Here is a 16,070-nt window from a genome sequence, read left to right on the forward strand (position 1 = left end):
TAAAAGGTGCTTCCTTGTATACATGTGGAGCATCTTTAAGATGTTCAAAGTAAATTAAAATGTGAGTCTTTCTGAAGTGAACTTTGTTGATTCCATGAAAGCTCGATCACTGACATGTTCACCTGAGGGCAAAGGATCTGCAGTTTACAACAAGCGTGCAGAAATGGGTTTTGTCTCATATGGATTCTACTTGGTTTTCCTCTTATACTTTTTTATTTAAAAAATTAAAATGTTAAGTGGTAACAAACAAAACATAGGAAGGCCCTGAGAAGACTGCACCATGAAAATAGCATCATGAAGAGGCTGCCTGAGTTCTACACTGTAGATTGAATGAGAACCACTGGCTGCCTCTGAGTCTTCACTGGCTTATGGGTAAAATTAGGGGAGGAAGAGATAATGACTAATATGTTTTCTCAATTCTCAAATGATTTGCAGAGATGTTATATTAATTATTTTTCATTTTACCAAAAATTCAAACTATACAGAAGTAAATAAAATAAAATCTTAAAGTGTTTTTATTCATGTACACCTACCCCTCACATAAATGCATACACTTATACACACTCACACCCACATTCATATTCAGAAATGTAAAACACTGATTCTCCTTTACTTGAACTCACTCATGGAGTATCTCTCAGGCTGTGTTCCCTAAGTCCATGGAAAAACACAAAAATAACTTTCATTCTTCCTCATTTAGTCTATGATAAGCAACATACAAATATTACTTTCAGAATTAAACTTCATAGAATCTCAGCAATTATTTGCAAGTAAATAATTAGTTTTTCTGAGACGAAGTTTTTCACTCTTGTTGCCCAAGCTGGAGTGCAATGGCGTGATTTCGGCTCACTGTCACCTCTGTCTCCTAGGTTTAAGCAATTCTGCTTCAGCCTCCCAAGTAGCTGGGATTACAGGTGTGTGCCACCAGGCTCAGCTAATTTTTTTTTTTTCTGTATTTTTAGTAGAAACGGAGTTTTACCATATTAGCCAGGCTAGTCTCGAACTCCTGACCTCAGTTGATCTGCCTGCCTGTCTCCCAAAGTGGTGGGATTACAGGCGTGAGCCACCGTACTGGGCCAATAACTAGTTTTAATTCCATTTGTAATAAAGTAAAAGTAATTTAAAGGTCATTTTCATCTTTATTCAAGTCTTTAGGTTTACTTTGTGTTTTAAATCAACTTCCAAGCAACATTTAAATATTATTTTCTTTAATTTAAACCAATTTTTACCCTATTTTCATTTGCTTAGATGTGACATAAGTCCCAGTTTTCCACTGTTTTGTTTTTTTGTTTTTGGATGAAATCTTAGTTGTTTAATGAACTTGAATATTTATATTTAGTTAAAGCTCTGCTATCATTTATAACCAGATGAGACAGCCATGGAAAGATAAATTGATAATTTATTCCTCTTGCATTAGGGAAACAGTTCTTGTATTTACAATATGCTGAGCACAGCAATTCCCTGCCTAGCCTCCTAATATTTGTGTACATTTTTATGGATGAGTGTGACTTTCAAATTAAAAATGATTTGTTGCAAGAATATTGACTAGGAAATGCATCCTGAGAGAAGACAGCAGAGAAGAAGTAATGAGATTTTTTTGCTACCCCTAGCCCTGGGCTATTCAATAATTTTTCTTCTTTAAAGCTAAGAGGAAGAAAGAGAGCCTCAAACTGAGTGGCAGATGTTAAGTCAGGAAATGGGAAACTCCGCCTTCCCCAGAGCTTGAGTCGTCTCCATGACCTTTGTGGCCTCGTTGAAAGGCTTTCTCTGAATTGAATGACAACACGGAGGCTGAGGCTAAGATTGCACTTCAGAGAATGTGGGTATGAATGGGAAGCTTTGACCCCTGCCCCCTGGGTGGTAGTTCAGACCTGGGTTAGGGTGAGGTGTGGAATTGCACTTCCAGATTGCAGCCCTGCCAGGAAGGGTTTTGCAATGCTGGGTGGTCTGGTAGGTTTGAGGTCCCCCCCCAGCAAGAGAAGAACCTAAGAAACTTCACCTGCTCTTACCCTGGTTCCTGCTTGGCATCTCTACTTCTTTCAGTTCTTTCAGTGCATCCAAATTGGCATCCAGGACTTAAGCACCATATGGCCCAGATGTTTTCTAGAATCATTGTGGGCATGCAAACATAGACCACTGCCAGGGAACCACTCCTACCTCATACTTCAGAGCATTTACATAATGATGTGGCTCAGAACAGATATAAGACCCCTGCAGAAAGAGGACACCAATTGGTGTGAACTCGAGAGGGACAGAGAAAACAGTTCTGAACAGGGTCTCCTAAGGTGGGGCTTTTTATGCCGTTTTTTGTTTAAGTATTGCAAAAATTAACAAAATAGAACTGTAATGATTTAAACTTTTTAGCAGGAAATTCAAGAAATGTTTTGTTTTATGTGTGTGTGTGTTTTTTAAAGATACCAATTAACAAATCTAAACAACTTTAAAAATCTTCTTTATTAAAGTTGGTCCATTTTTTTCAAAACCTGCATCTTTTACAATTTATCATACATTGAGCCTCTCTCTCTCTACTACATTTATCCAATTCATTTGATCTTTTGTTCCCTCATTGTTAGCCAGGTAACCCTGGGAATATATACCTCTTAGCAGCTTTCTGTGCACTTCCTTGGGTGTAACCTGCTGCCAAACAGACAAAAATTATTTTTATCACATTGGGGCAGGTTTTCACTGCTGATAAGTATCAGCTGTCTAGAGAGCAGGCATAGAGAAGTCATAGGAGCAGCCTATGGAGACCAAAAACACATGGAGAAACAAGGGCTGCTAAATGGACATTTCCCTCAGAGGGACCAGCGTGCGTTCCTAGCCAAGATGAAGACACAGGGGGTGGGGGGAACTCTAAGAAAGAAAGAAAGGTTTTCAAGGGAGGGTGAGGGAGAAAAGGAGACAAAGTTAGTAGAGAAAGGAAATGCTTTAGGTCTCAGAATGTGGCATGATAATTTTATTTGAAGTGATTGGGCTTAGAACAATAATACTGGCAAAGCCATCAGCTACTAGGAGGTTACTTGAGGCATAACATATCCTTTTGCTTTGATCAGGTTCTGTTGATTTTGGAAAGGGGGTGAAGTACATTCCCACCCAGGGGGATGGAGTTTACTCCAGGGAGGCCTTTGATCACTTACTGGTATACATTTATCACAATCATTGTCATCATTGTCACCTTGTTTATTTGTCCATCACTAGGGATATAATACCCAGCATCATTCCTTTGTATGTGTACTTATGTGTGTATGCACGAGAAGCATTGATAGACTGGAAAAAAGAGATGAGAGCGCTCAGGAGATTGAAAAAGCAATGAAGTAGGCACAGTTAGTGATGAAACATTGGGATTAAAGTACTTCAGATTTCAAAGAGTACAATTTCTTGTGATGTCCCCTTTTGGGGTGTAGCCAGGGCAATGTGGAAGCAAGAAAGGAGGAAAGACAAACTATTGAGAATCAGCTGGTAAAAAAGCTTCAAGTTGGCTATTAGTATATCTTCTTTGGAGAAATGTTTATCAAGTCCTTTGCTAATTTTTAAATTGGGCTATTTGTGTTTTATTATTGAACTGTAAGAGTTCTTTTTATATATTCTGGATACTAGACCCTTATCTGATTTGCATATTAGTTTATCCTGTTCTGTGCGTTGCCATTTCACTTTCTTAAAAGTATCCTTTCATGTACAAAAGTTTAAATTTTAATCAAGTTCAATTTACCCATTTTATTTTTTGTTTCTTATGCTTTCAGTGTCATATCTAAGATTTACCTCATCCATGGTCACGAAGGTGTACTCCCATACTTTCTTTTCTCCTTTGTTTTTTATTGACACATAATAATTGTACATATTTATGGCATACAGTTTTGATACATTTAAACAGTGTGTGAGAACCAAAGCAGAGTGTTTAACATGACCATAATCTTACACGCTAATCATTTCTTTATGGTGAAAACATTCAACATCCCTTCTTCTAGCGATTTTGGAATATAAAATGCAATATTGTTAACTGTAGCCACCCTTATTCTCATACTTTAATAATTTTATGGTTTTAGCCCTTATATTTAGGTGTATGATGCATTTTTTAAAGCTAAAATTCAATTCATTTCTTGTCTTTTTTTTTTTTAATAATTTCAACTTCTGTCTTAGATTCAGAGGGTACACATGCAGGTTTGTTACATGGGTATATTGCATGGTGCTGAAGTTTGGAGTACAAATGATCCCTTCATCCAGGCAGTGAGTACAACACCCAGTAGGTACTTTTTCAGCCCTTGCCCTTCTGCCTCTCTTCCCATTCTAGTAGTCCTCAGTGCCTATTGTTTCCATTTTTATGTCCATGTGTACCCAATGCTTAGCTCCACTTACAAGTTACAATATATGGTATATGGTTTTCTGTTCCTGAGTAAATTCACTTGGGATAATGGCCTCCAGCTGCATTCATGTTGCCCCAAAGAACTTGATTTCATTCTTTTTGATGGCTGTGTAGTATTCCATGGTGGATATATACCACATTTTCTTTATCTAATCCACTGTTGATGAGCCCCTAGGTTGATTCCATGTCTTTGCTATTGTGAATAGCACTGTCTTTTTGGTAGAACATACGAGTGCATGTATCTTTTTGAATTTATTTTCTTTTGGATATACATCCAGTAATGGGATTGTTGGGTCAAATGGTAGTTCTGTTTTATGTTCTTTGAGAAATCTCCAAACTGCCTTCCAAAGTGATAAACTGATTTACATTCCTACCAACAGTATATATGTGTTCTCTTTTTCTCACTGTCTTGCCTGTTATTTTTTGACTTTTTCATAATAGCCATTCTGACAGGTGTGAGATAGTATTTCATTATGGTTTTGATTTGCATTTCTCTAATGATGAGTGATGTTGAGCATTTTTTTATATGTTTGTTGGCCACTTATATGTCTTCTTTAAAGAAGTGTCTGTTCATGTGTGTTGCCTACTTTTGAATGGGGTTATTTGGTTTTTGCTTGTTGAATTAAGTTCCTTATAGATGGTGGATATTAAACCTTTGTCAGATACATAGTTTGTGAATACTTTTCTTCCATTCTGTAGGTTGCCAGTGTACTCTATTCATAGTTTCTTTTGCTGTACAGAAGCTCTTTAATTAGTTCTCAATTGTCAGTTTTTGTTTGTGTTGCAGTTGCTTTTAAGGACTTAGTTATAAATTATTTCCCAAGGCTGATGTCCAGAATGGTATTTCCTAGAGTTTCTTCTAGGATTTTCATAGTTTGAAGTCCTACATTTAAGCCTTTAATCAACCTGGAGTTAAGTTTTGTATATGGTAAAAAGTAGGGGTCGAGTTTCATTTTTCTGCATATGCCTAGCCAGCTATCCCAAAACCATTTATTGAATAGGGAGTCCTTTTCTCACTGCTAATTCTTGCACACTTTGTCAAAGGTAAGGCTGCAGCTGTGCAGCTTTATTTCTGGATTCTGTATTCTGTTCCATTGGTTTATGTGTCTGTTTTTGTACAGATACCATGCTGTTTTGGTTACTGTAGCCTTGTAGTATAGTTTGAAGTTGAGAAATGTGATGCCTCTAACTTTGTTCTTTTTGCTTAGGATTGCTTTGGCTATTCACACTCTTTTTTTGGTTTCCTATGAATTTTATAATAGTTTTTCCTAATTCTGTGAAAAATGATGTTGGTAATTTGATAGGAATAGCATTGAATCTGTGGTTTGCTTTGGGCAGTATGGCCATCTGAACATTGGTTCTTCCAATCCAGGAGCATGGAAGTTTATTCCATTTGTTTGTGTCACCTGTGATTTCTTTCAGTAGTATTTCATAGTTCTCCTATAGAGATCATTCACCTGCTTGGTTAAGAGGTATTCCTAGGTATTTTATTTTTTTGTGGCTATTGTAAATAGGATTGCATTTTTTATTTAGCTCTCACTTTGAACATTATTGCTGTATAGAAATTCTACTGATTTTTGTACATTGATTTTTGTATCCTAAAACTTTACCAAAGTCATTGATCAGTTTCAGGAACCTTTTGACAGAGTCCTTAGGGTTTTCTAGGGATAGAATCATTTTTGTTTGTTTGTTTGTTTTTTTACTTTTAGGAGCAAGCCTATTAACTGATAGGTATGGAATCGTATCATCAGTGTAGAGAGTTAACTTGACTTCCTCTTTTCCTATTTGGATGCCTTTTATTTATTTCTCTTGCCTGATTGCTCTGACTAGGACTTTTAGTACTACATAGAATAGGAGTGGTGAGAGTGGACATACTTGGCTTGTTCCAGTTCTCAAGGGAAATGCTTCCAGCTTTTGCCCTTTCAGTATGATGTTGGCTGTGGGTTTGTCATAGATGGCTCTTATTATTTTGAGACATGTTCCTTCGATGCCAAGTTGTTGAGAGTTTTTGTCATGAGGTTATGTTGCATTTTGTTGAAAGCTTTTTCTATGTCATAAAATTTTTGTTTTTAATTCTGTTTATGTGGTGAATCACATTTATTGATTTTCATATGTTGAACCATCGTTGCATCCCAGGAATGAAGCCTACTTGATTGTGGTGAATTTACTTTTTTTTTTTTTTTTTTGAGATGGAGTCTCACTCAGTCGCCCAGGCTGGAGTGCAGTGGTGCAATCTCGGCTTACTGCAAGCTCCACCTCCCGGGTTCATCATTCTCCTGCCTCAACCTCCCAAGTAGCTGGGACTACAGGCGCCCACCACCATGCATGGCTGTTTTGTATTTTTTTTAGTAGAGATGGGGTTTCACTGTATTAGCCAGGATGGTCTCGATCTCCTGACCTCGTGATCTGCTGGCCTCAGACTCCCAAAGTGCTGGGATTATAGGTGTGAGCCACCACGCCTGGCCATGAATTTACTTTTTGATATGCTGCCAGACTCAGCTTGCCAATATTTTTCTGAGGATTTTTACATCTGTGATCATTAGGGATATTGGCCTGCAGTTGTCATTTTTCATTGTGTCTTTGCTGTGTTTTGGTATCAGGATAATGCTAGCTTCATAGAATGAGTTAGGGAGGAGTCCCTCCTCCTCGTTTTTTTGGAATAATTTCATTAGGATTGGTACCAGCTCTTCTTTGTATGTCAGGTAGAATTTGGATGTGAATTCATCTGGTCTGGGGCTTTTTTGGGTTGGTAAGTTTTTTATTGATTCAATTTCAGAACTTGATATTGATCTGGTCAGTTTCTTTCTGGTTCAACCTTGGAAGGTTATATGTTTCCAGAAATTTATTTCCTCTAGATAGTCTAATTTGTGTACATAGAGGTGTTTATAAGAGTCTCTGAGGATCTTTTGTATTTCTGTGGGATTGAGAGTCTCTGAGGATGTTTTGTATTTCTGTGGGATTGGTTGTGATGTTACCTTTGTTGCTTCTGATTGTGCTTATTTGGATCTTCTGTCCTCTTTTCTTTGTTAATCTAGCTAGTGGTCTATGAATTTTGTTTATCCTCTCAAAGAACAAACTTTTGGTTTGTTCAACTCTCTTAATTTTACTTGTTTTTTCTGCTAGCTTTTTGGTTAGTTTATTCTTATTTTTCTAGTTCCTCTAGGTGTGATGTTAGATATGATCTATTTTGAATTAATTTTTGTGTATAATATGAAGAAGGGACTCAACTTTATCTTTTGCATATGACTATCCAGTTGTCCCAGTATCATTTGTTGAAAAGACTATTCTTTTACCATTGAATTGTCTTGGCACTCTTGATGAAAATCAATTCACTATACTTGTGTCAGTGTCATTCAGTTTTGATTACTGTGGCTTTGTATAACATTTGGAAATTGGAAAATCAGAGTTCTCCAATTTATTCTTTTCCAGATTGTTTTTGGCTATTCCAGGTTCTTTGAGTTTCCATATGATTTTCAAGATCAGCCTGTCTATATTTGCAAAAGCCTAGTTGAAAATTTGATATGAATTGCGTGGAATCTGTAGATTAGTTTGGGGCATATTACCATCTTAATAATATTAAATCTTCTTATCCATGAATTGGAGTGTCTTCCACTTATATTTTCTCAAATAACATTCAGCAATGCTTTATATTTCTTTGTTAAATTTATTTCTATTTTATTTTATTTATTATTAATTAATTTATTTATTTATTTTGAGACAGAGTTTCCCTCTGTTGTCCAGGCTGGAGTGCAGTGGTATGATCATAGCTCACTGCAGCCTCAACCTCCTGGGTTCAAGAGATCCTTCAGTCTCAGCATCCCAAGTAGCTGGGACGACAGGTACATGGCATCACAGCTGACTAATTTTTGTGTTATTTTGTAGAGATGGTGTCTCACCATGTTGCCCAGGCCCATCTCAAAGTCCTGAGCTCAAGCAATCCTCCCACCTTGGCCTTCCAAAGTGCTGAGATTACAGGCATGAGCCACCATACCCAGCCTCCATTTTATTCTTTTTGATGCTATTATAAATGTAATATTTTTCTTAGTTTTATATTTTGAGTTTTCATAGCTAGTGCATATATACAGTAGCTTTTTGTATATTGTTCTTATATCCCACAACTTTGATGAGCTCATTTATTAATTCTAATAGTTTTGTAGTGGATTCCTTAGGACTTTCTTTATACAATATTACGTCATCTGCAGATAGAAATAGTTTTATTTCCTCCCTTCCAATCTAGATATGTTTTGTTTCATTTCCTTACCCAATTGCCCCGACTCTTCCTCTGGTACAAAGTTGAATAGAAATTGCGAGAATGGACATCCTTGACTTGTTCCTGATTTTAGAGGGGGAATTCCATTTATTTCTGCGTGAATATTTATTATTTTCTTCTTTCTGTTTGGTTTAGATTTAACTTGTTATTCTTTCTAGTTTCTTAAGTTTGAAGCCTAGGCTATCCATTTAAATATTTTTACATTCCAACATATGCATTTAATGCTACAAATTTTCCTCTAGGCACTGCTTAGCTATATCCCCCCAAATAACTTGTATTTTTATTTGGTTCAAAAATTTAAAAAATTTCCTTTGAGGTTTCTCTTGAACTCATGTTATTTAGAAGTGTTTTATTTAATTTCCAAATATTTGGAAAATTTCCAGATACCTTTCTGTTATTGTGTTCTGGTTTAATTTTGTTGTGGTCAGAAGATATTCATTATATGATTTCTATTATTTTCAATGTGTTAAGCTTTTGTTATAGCTGAGAATAATGGTGTGTCTTAGGAATGTCTGTATGTACTTGAGAAGAATATGTGTTCTGTTGTTTGTTGGGTGAAGTGCTCTCTACATATTAACTGCACCAAGTTGGTTGATTGCACTGTTCAGGTTGTATACAGTCTTACTGATTTCCTGCTGATTTGTTCTATCAGTTCCCAAGAGAAAGGTGTTGAAGTCTCCAACCGCAATTGTGGGTGTGCCTATTTCTCTTTTTAGATATATCAGGTTTTTGCTTCATGTTTTATGAAGATCTGTTGTTAAGTAAATATTTAAGATTTTCACGTCTTCTTGGAGAATTGTTTTGTTTACCATTATGTTGTGTCCTTCTTTATCTCTGATAATCTTCCTTGCTCTGAAATCTACTTAGACTGAAATTAATGTAACTATTCCAGCTTTCTTTTGATTAGTGGTTTGCATGGTGTATCTTTCTCCATCATTTTGCTTTTAATGTATCTTGTTTTTCTCTTCAATGTGAATTTGTTATAGATAGCACATATATACATTTTTTAATGTATATATGTGACTATGTTATCTATATCTATGTTATCTATATCTGTATCTAATACAACTAATTTATTTTCCTGACAGTTTTCCTAATGTAGTCAAGGTCCTTTTCTCCCCTAAATGCGTATAATCATTGGACTATACCAGAACTTTATAAACAATTTTCTTAGGGTTTTTCAGAGTCACAATATTTATTTCCTAAGGTTGCTTACTTCAGGAATACTTATTCGATATTGGATATTACAGCCATATTGATTATGTGGCTAAGGGGCCGTAGGAGTCCAGGAGGATGAAACTACTAAATGAAAGAATTTTGAGTTTCAGGAAACTTTTCTTAAATCCAGAAAACATTATTTCATTATCCAGAGTGATTTAACATAAGAATTATTTGGACTGAGTACAAACATAGAGTTGGTGAGATAAAGTTCAACTCTGTCAATTCACAGATGAGAAATCTAAGACCAAGAGCTACTTGGCTAACTTCCATACATCAGGTCCTATTTTCCTTCTATTTTCAGCAGAATGGAGTGAGTTATATTATCATATTGTTGCTATGATTATTTCAATAGTGAGATCCACCCCAATAGCTGTCTATATTGATACTTGTGAGTGGCCATGGGAAGTAGAGAGAAACTGCTTTCTGTGCAAGGACCTAACCTTGAGGTGTGCAGTACATGTCCAATCTTTTATTTAGCTACTTCTCAACATTCTTGTATTTGTATTAGCTTTCAGATCTTACCATTTTAATCTTGGATTCAAATTCCCAAATTGTATTTAGAACTTTCTATTTAGATTGCTCTACAAAAAACACTAGAATTATCTTTGTTTCTGAGAGTTTTATCAGCCAACCTGGATAATTTACTTCTATAAATTATTATTACTTAGCAATACAAAACTAATTTTTCAGATTTGCCTTCTTGGAGCAAAGGTTAGTGACAAGGCTTAAGAACTTCTGAGTCAATTTTATTTGGCTGAAAAATATCCAAAATTTTAAAAAGGAAGATTAGAAATTTGCAAGCTCAAATGTCTTCCTAAATACATCTTGAGGTTTAAAACAATAACTCTTCTTCAGACATTTCAAATTTTTTATTCTAATCATCCATAATGTCAGGAAATTTAAAAGGTCTTTAGAGAAAATAATCACCAAATATTTGTAGCATTTTTCTTTCAAATGTTTGAATTTTTTCTTTCAAATGTCTGGATTGTTGGTTTTATTTCAGGGTGGTTCTTAATTTATCCCAAAAGAATTGTCAGCCTGTGCTGTTTCAGGATCTCCCCACAGTGGAAGTATAATACAGTGTTAGTATGTCTTTCCATTGTTGCAGAAACTCTATTTTTTAAAGTGCCTTTAGCAAGATTCTGGGAATTCACTGTAGGTTAACAGTGGGGCTCTCACCACTTAGAATTCTTTTCTCCTAATGAAAGGAATCTGAACCCTTGAACTCTGTCAGGGTCTTAGGCATGTTCCCTGGGCCTGATTTTCATCCTCAGAAAATGGAGGTCAGATACATGTCAAGAATAAAAGAAAGGTCAAATGAGAGTAGTTCAAGACTTTGCACACATCCAGATGACGTTAATGTGTTGACCATAGTGTCTAGAACCTGCTAGGCAGTTGGTGAGTGAGTGGATGAACAAATGAATGAGTAAATATAACAGTAAATATTCAAGGAAGCAGTTGATGATATGTATGGTAATACCTTACTTTCAGTGTGTTCACTGAGGAAAATGGTGATTGATATAAAAAATATAACAGTTCTCAGCCTGCTCCTTTCCCAAGTGATTAGGGCAATTAATTTGTTAATGCATTGTTCATAAAGAATGATTATTGGAAACAATTTAGGATTTTAAGAATTTCCTGCTTTATTGTAGAGATAATGGCTTTGATTATCACCCCTTGACTGATGATAACACCTATGCACCTCACAGCCACTCTCATTTATATATTTTGATTAACATGTGAGAAACAACATGAGTTGGGAAGGGAGATTATGTTTGCATTCTTCCTCTGTAATTATAGCTATAGTGAGTTCACAAGCTCAGGTGTGCAAGACCTATCTCTAATTGAACTTAATTTATGACTCTAAGCATTAATTCTGTCAGATTGGCAGAAAAGGGAGAAAATCTAGGGGTTTTTTTGGTTTGTTTTTGGGTTTTTTTGGTATTCTTTCCCCTGCTCCTTCAGTTCCTGGAATTTTACCAAGTTTCTGAGAACTTACACAATGCCCAGATTTGGGAGAGAGGGTGCTGCTGTTCTTACATCAGTCAGTAGGACCCACAAAATACTGTTGAAATGTGCTTAATTTCCGTCTGTACAGCCTCATCAGGTCCCAGTGTCCCGCAGCTCCCTGCTCATGCTTCAGGTACAGGCGTTTTTGGGTCAGGTTGCTGTAAGTCCATTTTGCTAGATGTGTGTCCTGCTCCCTTTCCTCTCGGGGTCTCCTCTGTGGGGTCATCCCACTATGCTGGTATCCTCCTCGGTGTGTACTTCTCCTGCTCATCCCAGCCTCCTCTGCACCACCTTCCACTCCTTCTACCACCTCCTCCCCCAGGAAGGACTTTTAGCAGAGGGGAGATCTGTCTCTCTTTGCATTTCTTCCAAGAAACTCAGCCTGCTGCTTTTAGTGAAATAAATACAAAAAAAGATGTATAGGGAGCTTTAGTGTTCTTCTGCCACTTATTTCCTTTATGGCTAAGTCCCTGATGGAAAGAGAGAGAAGGAAAGAGAAACAAAAGAAGCAAACCAAAACCAAAAATTAAAACATAAATCCCAAATAAGCAAAACCAAATTTAAATTCATACAGTAATATCTCAAAAGAGCTATACCATCAGATCAAGAGCATAAGTATTAGTAGGAGCTAATGTTATTAAGTCTTTTTTACCTTCCAGGAGCTCTGATTCCCGCAGATGTATTACCATAATTCATCAGAAGATGGTGAATAGACATTCTGATCCCTTTACAATTGGGAAACTGAGCAGTAAAGGGATTAAGTACCTGTTGAGTATTAAATTTGAATTCAGGTTGTTTAAAATTCCAAATTCCGTACTTTCCTCTATTTACTTTGTTTTATTTCACAACCCCACAAAAATAATGGTCAATAAAAGCTAATAGAAAATGAGAAATTGGGAGAGATAGTTATTTAAAATTATATTAGATCAGCTAAAATCTGTATGAGAACATTTGGGCTGAGAATCAGGGACTGAAAGTTATTGTCAAAATGACATGGAGTTGATACCTTGAGGAAGGCACAAAGCAAAGTGGCTTAAACCAGTGTCCCTCAGCTGGAGAACTGAGAAACGAACTGTGGTGCATTACAATAGAATAATACTCAGCAATAAAAAGGCATGAACTACTGATACACTCAACAATGTGGATGAATTTTGAATGGCATACTGTAAGTGGGCAGAGTCAAATTTAAAAGACTACATAGTGTGTGATTCCACTTATATGACACTCTGGAAAAGGCAAAACTGTAAGGACTGTCTTCCATTTTTATTGAGATGGTGGTTACATGACTGTATGCATTTCTCAAAAATTGCAGAACTGTACTCTAACTGGGTGAATAGTACTGTATGTAAATTATACCTTAATTTTTTAAATGGGAGGAAAAATGCAAAGTTGATTAGGATTACTTTAGTTGCTTTACTAAACTCATTAGAAATATCCTAACTTATAATTTTTTGGTGTAATTTGAAAAACAGAATGGATTCAGTCCCTTAATAACCAACTCCCTCTAAATATTGTATATATGACCCACAGAAACCCTAGAGTACCCAAATACCATATTTCTTCAAATTTATAACATAACCTTTCTGAAATTCAGATATTTCTTACAACCAATGATAAGAGAAAATCATAGTTGCATGTAGAACAATAAGTCTTGCTGTAGTTATCTACAAATGTACAAAATGTACAGAATTAGCCTTTGAACAATTAATATTGAGCCTTAGTTAAACTTAGATTTGTTGAGTGTTGCTTAAAATGCTCTTGAAATGATTATGCTTGGCTACATGTCATTATGGTTGACCGATACCTGTCAGATGATCAAATTTAACACAGAAGAAATTGCTAAATTCTGAACACACAAAATATTTCAAAGCTAGGAGAGTTTGGGAGTCATCTATTGATGTACGTGAAGAATCATCACTCAAGCCCCAAATATCTACCCTTGATAGGACAATATCAGGTCACTGGTGAGGAGAAGACAAAGTCAGCTTGGCGATTCACACTAGGAACAAGAGAGGGTTTCTTAGGAAGAGAAAAGGAAATCCTAAATCAGAGTAGAAGGGAGAGGAGAACAGTCAACTGTGGGGATGAGCGTTAGAAACTTTTAGGGGGCTGTTTGTTTTATTTCTGTTTGGGTCAGAGCAGAGGGAGAAGAGAGAGAGATGGAGAAAGAGTATTTAAAATGTTTTTGTATGTCATAGAAATAAAATCTTTTGGGGTCATTTTTTAAAGATTACACTAAATTTAAATTGCTTTTTGATTACTTCTGGACGTTAAGATTGGATTTTCTTGGGAAGGTGACACCATGCCAAGATGGGCTGTGAAGAGATTCAACTTTTATGAGTAACATATCTGTCAAAAGCTTTGGGCTGACATTCAAGAAAAGCTGTTTAATTTCCAGTGATACGTAATTTAATGGAGGAAAAATATGAAACTATTAGTTTAACAAAATGGAAAATGCAGAAGAAACACTGATATGTTTCACTATCCCTCAGAATTATACTGTCAATCTTCAAGAGCAAAAGAAACCAAAATGATGGACACTGGTTATGAAAAACAGCCTGTCACCATGATGCCATGCATATCTGTCAGTGGCTCAAAGTGAATCCCAAGGTTCTTTAGACAATATATCTGAACAGATCTTTGACTCAAACTTTACCCATTACACTGAAGAGAAAGTTAGTCTATAATTATAGAGGTATATGAATACTTTTGTCAGTTATTAAAAGTATATGTTTGCACAATTATCTTGTGTGTGTGTGTGTGTGTGTGTGTGTTTTTCTCCCACTCTGTCGCCAGGCTGGAGTACAGTGGCACAATCTCAGCTCACTGCAACCTCCATCTCCTGGGTTCAAGCAATTCTCCCATCTCAGCTTCCCAAGTAGCTGGGACTACAGCCACACACCACCGTGTCCAGCTAATTTTTGTATTTTTAGTAGAGACGGGGTTTCACCATGTCGGCCAGGATGGTCTCGATCTCTTCAACTCATGATCCACCCACCTCAGTCTCGCAAAGTGCTGGGATTATAGGCGTGAGCCACCACGCCTTAAAAAAAAAAATCACTTTTTTTTCCTTCTGAGAAGCTTGTAGGAAATCTATGGCACATCTTACAATTTGTGGCATCTTAGAATTGAGTTCTAAAGATATTCCAAAAATAATTTTTCAGTTACCATATTTTTCCTTCAAGACCTTCAGAGATATTTGACTATTATATTTCTTTGGTGCCACTCCAAATATTGTTCTCATGACCTCCAAACATCCTGAACTCTTCCAATTTTGTATATCCTAAAACTTTGACTAGGAGCCCCTATAAGAAACTTTTGGCCTGGTTTTGCATGCTTAAGAGTGTGTGTGTGTGTGTGTGTGTGTGTGTGTGTGTGTGTGTGTGTGTGTGTGTGTGTGTGTAGTTGGTAGTGGGGAAGGAGAGGTAGGAAGAGAAGAGGAAGGGCAAAAATTGCTGACAGGTGTGTCCTGCTTTCCCCAGAATATGATCCTGGGCACCTGCCTTCAAGTGCAACATGTGTGAGGCAAGAGAAGTGACAATAAGAGAATCACATTCATTGATGTGGTTGGTGCAGTGGCTCTTTCCTTTTCATTCACACCCATAGGTTTTTGCAGGATTTGCTGCCTGTAGTCTTGGAATCTGCTTCCTTCCCTGTTGGTGTGGTTTGTGAGTAATCTACAAGTGATCACAGTCAGAGCAACGTCTACTCCAGGGAATTCAGGGATGTCTGTCCCCTGTCCCAGTGGCTAATGGCATTTCAACTGTCAGATTAGGGGTATGGGAAGATAGTGGTTCAGCAGAGCCTTGGAAAATTCTCTTTGCAGGAAGACTGTCTCTATACTACCCGTATGCTTGTTTTTAGGCGCCTTTGACCTGTACCTTGCACTCTTACTGGCCAGACTCATGTGTATTTGAAGGGAGCAATAAGGACTAAATTAGCTCTGTAATTTGGAAAAATCATTGATTATTTTCTGAGTTATACATTATAAGACTTGTATCTGTTTCCTTGAATGTTAACAGTTCATCAGTGTTTAATTACTTGCTGAGTATGCATCTTCTATGCAGGAAAATCAAGATTCAAGAAAGAACTTAAAAACCCAGAAAATCTGAATCTCTGGGTTAAGGCAAGTGCCATGTGTTCTACTTGATATCAGTGGGAGACAAACTAAAGACACTAGACTGACTCTGGGCTTAAATGGGAGGATTC

This window comes from Macaca fascicularis, chromosome 12 (genome assembly GCF_037993035.2).
Source record: "Macaca fascicularis isolate 582-1 chromosome 12, T2T-MFA8v1.1".
Classification (NCBI taxonomy): domain Eukaryota; kingdom Metazoa; phylum Chordata; class Mammalia; order Primates; family Cercopithecidae; genus Macaca; species Macaca fascicularis.